The sequence below is a fragment of the Palaemon carinicauda genome, chromosome 21 (assembly GCF_036898095.1).
Source record: "Palaemon carinicauda isolate YSFRI2023 chromosome 21, ASM3689809v2, whole genome shotgun sequence".
Taxonomy (NCBI): domain Eukaryota; kingdom Metazoa; phylum Arthropoda; class Malacostraca; order Decapoda; family Palaemonidae; genus Palaemon; species Palaemon carinicauda.
The window spans coordinates 92,248,275-92,257,266 of record NC_090745.1 but is presented as its reverse complement, the minus strand read 5'-3'; positions in this window follow the sequence as shown (position 1 = coordinate 92,257,266).

Here is an 8,992-nt window from a genome sequence, read left to right as displayed (position 1 = left end):
TATGGCGGTTCTATGCTTTTCCAGGAACATCGATCTATAAGTATGGATATCACTAATGCAAATTCCCCGATGGCTAATTGGCATTTGCTCACGCAAGTATAATATTGTACCATTTTCATAGAAAATAGTTGTCTTCGTAACAAGTACTTAAGCTTTTGATTTATTAATCACGTCTTTCAATAACAGTGTCTTGATAGTTTCGCTGTCTGTCTTCGATATATCTTTTAGAAAAAATGTTGACTGCTTGATCAGAAGTCAGATGTCTATTTTTTGCTTTTTGTTACAGTGATATGTTTTCTTGCTGGATCTTGCTATGAGTATAGAATATTATACGTTTTTACAAGCTATCATTTTTTAATAGAGTTAAGTATTTTTTCTCCTTGCATGTCCATTTATGTTATTTATTACTTGTGTAGGTGTTTACCTCCCAGTGTATTCATACGCTTCTAAAATGTTTATATATATATATATATATATATATATATATATATATATATATATATATATATATATGTGTGTGTGTGTGTGTGTGTGTGTGTAGGCTACTGGATTAATTTGCACACTTCAAACATTACGGGGCTATATGCTGGTACACTTTGCTTCTCGTGTGTACTTTTCCTTGGTTCTGTTCTACAGTATATCATGGTTCACTCCCCACAATCATTACCCGTTCTTAATCCCCTCCCCCTTGCGCATTAGATCCACTGTCCAGGAACTCGTTTATTAAGGACATCGATTAATCTTCCTGTATTTCCCCGAAGGGGAGAGGGCGGGACATTTTGAATAATTATGTAGTCCTTTGACACCGTTGACACCGACAGAGCTCTCCTCACAATCATGATGGAGATCCTACAGGTGCTCGCCATGTTGCCATGATAAGTTTCGCACTCATAACGTTCAAAACATTTCCTTACTAGGCCATATTTCTATGTTGTATGTCGCATAGCTCCAGATATGTAGTTAGATAAACTGCAGAGTTAAAACTTCACTTATTCACGCTTCAGTTCTGCAGTTTAATGCTTTTCCTTGATCGTCAGTTTAACCTTTACACGCGCTGTATCTTCCATTAAGATTATTTTTTTTTTTTTTTTAAAGTTTATTTTGGTGCCAGTTGCTCAATCCTTCATTGATCTCATAGTTCTCCTGGACCACTATCAGCAGCCATCCATTCCTTAAGTGATGCCGTGATTTTGCCACTTCTTATCGGCTGAATATTTTTGGCTAATTCACAAAGAATATCATTGATCCATGGAGGAACAAAGCATTATTTACATCGATGTACGATACACATTAAATGGAATAAATTTACATATTCACTTTAGGGTAATCATTTAGCTGATCAGATTTACTGTATATAGATGTTACTTTAGGCTTATCTTATATCGTTCTCAGCATATAACTAAAACGGACTGCATTTTCAATTTTACTCTTATCTGTTATAGTTAAACTTTGAGCAATGATGTATAGATGACTAAGACATGAAAACGAAAAAGAAAGTAATGTACCATGATTCATTTGTATAAAGTCTTTATTGATTCCAAGCTGCCGAGAAAGGCCGCTTATCGAAGCATTAGCCTCATGCAGGATAATGATCAATAATCATAAAGGTAAGTGCAGTTTGCTTGTCCGTTGTTCACGTTATCGACTCAGTTTGTTTGCCTTTTTTCCGCCCATGTGTTTAACACCATGATATGGGATAATAGGTTATGGAAATTAGACAAATTGCTTTTTTCCCTTATAATTTTAACGATATTCATTCCACGTTGGTTCAGAGCAATCGTGCTTTATTTTTTATTCATTTTTGTTTACTCGTTGGCTATTATCTAGTGATCTTGAGTGATTTTTTTTTTCAAAATGTTTCGTTATATTTCGTAAACAATGGATCTTCTTATAATTTTCATCATTCATTTGTTATATTTTAATTCATATGATGTATAATACCACTGAAAAGGGAATAATCTCACCGCATTACTATCAGAACTATCAACAATTACAGTATTTCTAAGTTAACAGAGCAACTCATGATATTAATATAAAAAAAAAATCTTTATAAACTGTTTCATTGCATCTATTTCCAAATGACTAAACTTGGAATATTAAATTTTTATCAATTATCAACCCTTGTGGCTACTCTATTTTAACATAAAAAGCTTTGCAACTTCTCGAATGCACCTTGCAATTTTTTTTTATCTATCTTAAACAGTGAATACTTTTGATGGACTCTGAACCTTGCACTGAACGATATTTTTCCTCATTTCGTGGTCACCGGCATAATTTCCACTAATTAATTCAGTTCAATATGACCAAAATCCTCAACAATAAAAGTAAGCACTTCCCCTATCATCTCAAAATTATCACCATTATCTTGAATGGCTTTCCGAATTTAGGATCACTTGTTATGCGGAGTTCCATGTGTGGCAGATTATTATTATTATTATTATTATTATTAGCTAAGCTACAACTCTAGTTGGAAGAGCAAGATGCTATAAGCCCAAGGGCTCCAACAGGAAAAAATATCCCAGTGAGGAAAGGAAATAAGGAAATAAATAAACGATAGAAGAAGTAATGAACAATTAGAATGAAATATTTTAAAAACACTAACAACATTAAAACATAATTCTTATGTCAGCCTGTTCAACATAAAAACATTTGCTGCAAGTTTGAACTTTTGAAGTTTCACTGATTCAACTACCTGATTAGGAACCTCATTCCACAACTTGGTCACAGCTGGAATAAAACTTCTAGAGTACTCCGTAGTATTGAGCCTCAGGATGGAGGTCTGACTATTAGAATTAACTGCATGCTTAGTATTACGGACAGGATGGAACTGTCCGAGAGGTCAGAATTATAAAGAAAATCTTATGCAACATGCATAATGAACTAGTTAAACGACGTGCTAGGGATTAATATCTAGATCATGAATTGGAAATTTAATAGATTTCTAGGATAAAATACCCTCTCATTTACATCACGAATTTACATTAGATAACTTATTAATCGATGCACGGGCTATTCACTATAGATAAATTATCGCAATATTGGTTTAAATTTAATAGATTTAAAGGTCGATAATGAATGGTCGAAGCAAGTGATAGGACAATGTCCTATATACTGACCATTTACACATGGTGAGTTTGAGGACAATACTACAGTAGAAACTACTCACTCATAATGGTTGGGGGGGGGGGGGGTTTGGTGTTGAGGACAATACTACAGTAGAAGCTACTTACTCATAATGATGATAATAATAATGGTCGGGGTGAGGACACCACTACAGTAGAAACTACTTGCTCATAATGATGGTGGGGTTGAGGACACTACTACAGTGGAAACTACTTACTCATAATGATGTTGGGGTTGAGGACACTACTACAGTGGAAACTACTTACTCATAATGATGGTTGGGTTGAGGACACTACTACAGTGGAAACTACTTACTCATAATGATGTTGGGGTTGAGGACACTACTACAGTAGAAACTACTTACTCATAATGATGTTGGGGTTGAGGACACTACTACAGTGGAAACTACTTACTCATAATGATGTTGGGGTTGAGGACACTACTACAGTAGAAACTACTTACTCATAATGATGTTGGGGTTGAGGACACTACTACAGTGGAAACTACTTACTCATAATGATGTTGGGGTTGAGGACACTACTACAGTGGAAACTACTTACTCATAATGATGGTGGGGTTGAGGACACTACTGCAGTGGAAACTACTTACTCATAATGATGGTGGGGTTGAGGACACTACTGCAGTGGAAACTACTTACTCATAATGATGGTGGGGTTGAGGACACTACTGCAGTGGAAACTACTTACTCATAATGATGGTGGGGTTGAGGACACTACTGCAGAGAAACTACTTACTCATAATGATGGTGGGGTTGAGGACACTACTGCAGTGGAAACTACTTACTCATAATGATGGTGGGGTTGAGGACACTACTGCAGTGGAAACTACTTACTCATAATGATGGTGGGGTTGAGGACACTACTGCAGTGGAAACTACTTACTCATAATGATGGTGGGGTTGAGGACACTACTACAGTGGAAACTATTTCTCATAATGATGTTGGGGTTGAGGACACTACTGCAGTAGAAACTACTTACTGTACTCATAATGATGGTTGGGTAGTGGACACTACTGCAGTGGAAACTACTTGCTCGTGATGATGATGGGGTTGGGGACACTACTGCAGTGGAAGCTCCTTACTCGTGATGATGGTGGGGTTGGGGACACCACTGCAGTGGAAGCTCCCCACTCGTGATGATGGTGGGGTTGGGGACACCACTGCAGTGGAAGCTCCCCACTCGTGATGATGGTGGGGTTGGGGACACCACTGCAGTGGAAGCTCCCCACTCGTGATGATGGTGGGGTTGGGGACACCACTGCAGTGGAAGCTCCCCACTCGCGATGATGGTGGGTTTGGGGACACCACTGCAGTGGAAACTACTCACTCGCGATGATGGTGGGGTTGGGGACACCACTGCAGTGGAAACTACTTACTACTCACTCGCGATGATGGTGGGGTTGGGGACACCACTGCAGTGGAAACTACTCACTCGCAATGATGGTGGGGTTGGGGACACCACTGCCGTGGAAACTACTCACTCGCAATGATGGTGGGGTTGGCGACACCACTGCCGTGGAAACTACTCACTCGCAATGATGGTGGGGTTGGGGACACCACTGAAGTGGAAACTACTCACTCGCAATGATGGTGGGGTTGGGGACACCACTGCAGTGGAAACTACTCACTCGCAATGATGGTGGGGTTGGGGACACCACTGCAGTGGAAACTACTCACTCGCAATGATGGTGGGGTTGAGGACACCACTACAGTGGAAACTACTCACTCGCAATGATGGTGGGGTTGAGGACACCACTACAGTGGAAACTACTTACTCGTAATGATGGTGGGGTTGAGGACAATACTACAGTAGAAGCTACCTACAGTGGAAACTACTTACTACTCACTCGCAATGATGGTGGGGTTGAGGACACCACTACAGTGGAAACTACTTACTCGTAATGATGGTGGGGTTGAGGACACCACTACAGTTGAAACTACTTACTCGTAATGATGGTGGGGTTGAGGACAATACTACAGTAGAAGCTACCTACTCATAATGATGGTGGGGTTGAGGACATCACTACAGTGAAAGCTACCTATTCATAATGATGGTGGGGTTGAGGACAATACTATAGTAGAAACTACTTACTCATAATGATGGTGGGGTTGAGGACACACTACAGAAGAAACTACTCACTCGTAATGATGGTGGGGTTGAGGACACCCCTACAGTAAACTACTTACTCATAATGATGGGGTTTAGGACACTACTATAGTAATCTAATCACATTTTGTTGAGAGAGAGAGAGAGAACCTTTGGGGGAGAAGGTATGCTTACCCACAGCAGATTTCATCCTACACAATGATGGTGGGGTTGAGGACCACTACAGTAGAAACTATCGAGCTTGTGAGAGAGTCTCTAGCCTCCGTTCAACAGATCAGGAGATAGGGATATTTCCAATAGGCTACCACAACCTTTTCCCAATGTTTTTTTCTGTTACTACCTTCTACATTGTTGTAATCGCTGCATCATCTCTACTGGTTCCATTAGCATAATTGACAACATCTGAATATCTTCAAGTACATTATCAGATTCATTTTTTCTTATCTGAATATCTTCAAGTACTTTAGCAGATTCATTTTTTCTTATCATCTGAATATCTTCAAGTACATTAGCAGATTCATTTTTCTTAAGTAATTTTACCCAAAGTTTGTGAAGACCTTATCAGAATTTTCATTTCTTAACTTAAACACTCAAGTTACCTTTTGCATTTTAGGTAACGTTTAGTATTGTTATTATTACTAGCCAAGCTACAACCCTAATTGGAAGAGCAAGAAGCTATAAGCCTAATGCCTCCAGCGGGGAGAATAGCCCAGTAAAGAAAGGCATTGAATAAGCTGCAATGCACAACTAAACTTAAAGGCATAGAATTCTTGAAGGTGATAAAACTTCTGATACTGACAAAGGTAAACTTGAAACCAAACAACCATTACAAAGTTGATTAGACAACTGGCATAAACAGCTTTTATGGTACGTCCATCGAACTGTTGTATCTTCTCTTTCCAGTTACTAAGTGGATTGGGACGATCATGTGCATGATAAGTGTTTTGACCTGTGTTCAAACTAACATTGCGTAAAATGAAACAAGTTTTGACGACACTTTAGTTGTTTTAAGTCTTGTTTTTACAATAGGTAGTGTTTGGCCGGGATCATTAGGGCGCACTTTAAGAAACGCAGAATAGATAAATCTGACGTGATTAAGATACCTTAAATTGTATAACGAATACCTTTCTTGTGCGAGAGGGAATATTTACCTTAAACTATAAATGCTAACAAACACACACACATGAATTTATCTTTTCACCTGAACCACGATTTAATGGTGTTTTGATATTGAAGACTTGAATTATGCGTAAAGATTGGAGAGAGAGCGACGGAGGGTCAGAGTGTTGGGAGTGTGAGGATCTCGTGAAAAAAAAAAAAAGAATAAGAACTCATATTTTATGCTAAAACCATATGAGAAAATGGGTGTTTATACAAGAGGAAAATTTCAAACTTCTCTGCTTCATCTTAAGGAATAAATGTCTAAGGTGCTGCAATGAAATTGAATATTTGTATGAGGTTAAATAATAAGTTCATATCACTATATAGTACAAAATTGTATGCTAGTTTGTTGAAAATCATTGTCATTTACAAATTTACGGCGGATTTTTAGTTTTAGGAGTATATTACAAAGGCAGTTCCACAGTTAAGAAAGAAAACAAAAACAACCAACAGAGGACGTGTGCATAAGACGGGAAATTAATGGATTATACCTGCTTTCTATGTATTGAAGTAAATTGGAACGAAAGTTCTTCGTGTGTTAATTGATGATGTAATTTCGTACCTGTTCTTTGACGGAAATTACTTTCTATTTTAGAGTCATATTAATCGATAACCTTAGAGATTATTAATCTTATTTTCAGTGACTGTATAAAGTCTTCCAACTTCCGAATAGACAGGAGTTAAATGTTTAATTCAAAACTTGTCTCGTACAGTTTCTGATTAAAGTGACTTCAAAATATTGATCACCTTCTCGTCCCCCTTTCCAGTGAATGTTAATCAGGTTTTTCTTCTCTTTCTCGTTCCCTTCCTGGTGGCCCATTAGTTAAAGGTCTAAGCTCAATAATTCAGGTTCTCCGGTTCCTCTTGTTCACTACGACTTAAATAATATTTCTGCAATACAGTTGGTGGTTAGCATAACATAGTCGGGGATAATGGCGAGGCCTAACTCGTTGGGATTCCCGTATATGCTAATGTCTGGTGAATGTTAAGTTGAATATGTTTTCCTTGCTAATCATGTTATATGTATAGATATCCTGAATGCTTTTCATTAATGGTTGTTAGTTGCATTTTACTTGATTGTTTCATTTAAAATAAATATTTACATGTGTAAGATTGACCTTTGTATTTCAGTTTTAACATGGCCGTTTCAGTCAGATGTTGCTCCATAGCTTTATATATATATATATATATATATATATATATATATATATATATATATATATATATATATATATATATATATATATATATATATATATAACGTTGTTGTCTTTGAAATTTATAAATATGAACCCAAGGTAATCTACTATGAAATTACAACTTTTTCTTGTTTTTGTAGTACGACAAAGTGCCATATATCATTAATTATTTTTTATTTGATTTTAGATTTTCCCTCATATTTTCAAAGAAACATTATACATGTTATGAACAGGTAATGTAAAAGTTATATGCGGTAATTATTGTTTTTGAAAACAACGGTTGATTCGGCCTGTATCTTATTCCAAAAAAAAGTTATGTTGTATTCCGTTATTTGTTACTATAAGTTCTAACATTCATTCACAATTACTTTGATTTACGAGGCACGTTGCATCCATATTTTCCTGAATGAAGGGGAGTAGCTTTCTCCGATAAGAGACTCGAATATCTCATTCCATTGTGTAGGATGAAATCTGCTGTGGGTAAGCATTCCTTCTCCCTCAAAGTTCTCTCTCTCTCTCTCTCTCTCTCTCTCTCTCTCTCTCTCTCTCTCTCTCTCTCTCTCTCTCTCTCTCTCTCAACGAAATGTGATTAGATTACTGTTCCGTCTAATTTATGGCTTCGGGAAAGGGGGGAACGACCGCACATTGTTTTCTTCGTGCTGTTTCTTGTTGTGGGTTTTACCCCAACAATTACGTTTTATAGAAGCCTAAATATGTCAATGATTGATTGAGGAAAGAGTTCAATCTCATTTTGTCTATACGACACACACACACACACATATATATATATGTATATATTTTATATATATATATATATATATATATATATATATATATATATATATATATATATATATATATCCCTTGTATCTTAGAAACTTCAGTGCATCTTTTCCAAATTCAATAACAATTTTATCTTGAAGAATAATTTATTGAAACTTGGCCTTTTTATATTTATAAGGGCTCTGTGGTTCTATGTTCTATTTACAACATGTGTTTCATACCCTTCACTCTCAAACATTCCATCGAAGATGATCAAAGTAGTCGAGCGTTGCCCTCTTAATCTTGAGGTCATTGAATCTAGACCTACCCTGAGCAACACCGGTTCGTCTTGGTGTTAGTCAAAACCAGCAAAGGTAAAGACGAAGGAGATAGGGCCTTCCTCTTTTCATCCGGACTCATTTTTAGCTCACTATCTTTAAAGATAAATCTATGTTAAAAATAAAGAAAATTTTCAGGAGCAAGTGTTTTGAAAATTGGCGCGCTTAGAAATAACTCGCCTGAATATGTTTCATGCAAAATATAGTATATTATTGAGAAGATACTATTATGCGAGGTGATCGTGGTTTATAATACCTTGTTTAGGTATGTTGTTATCAAGG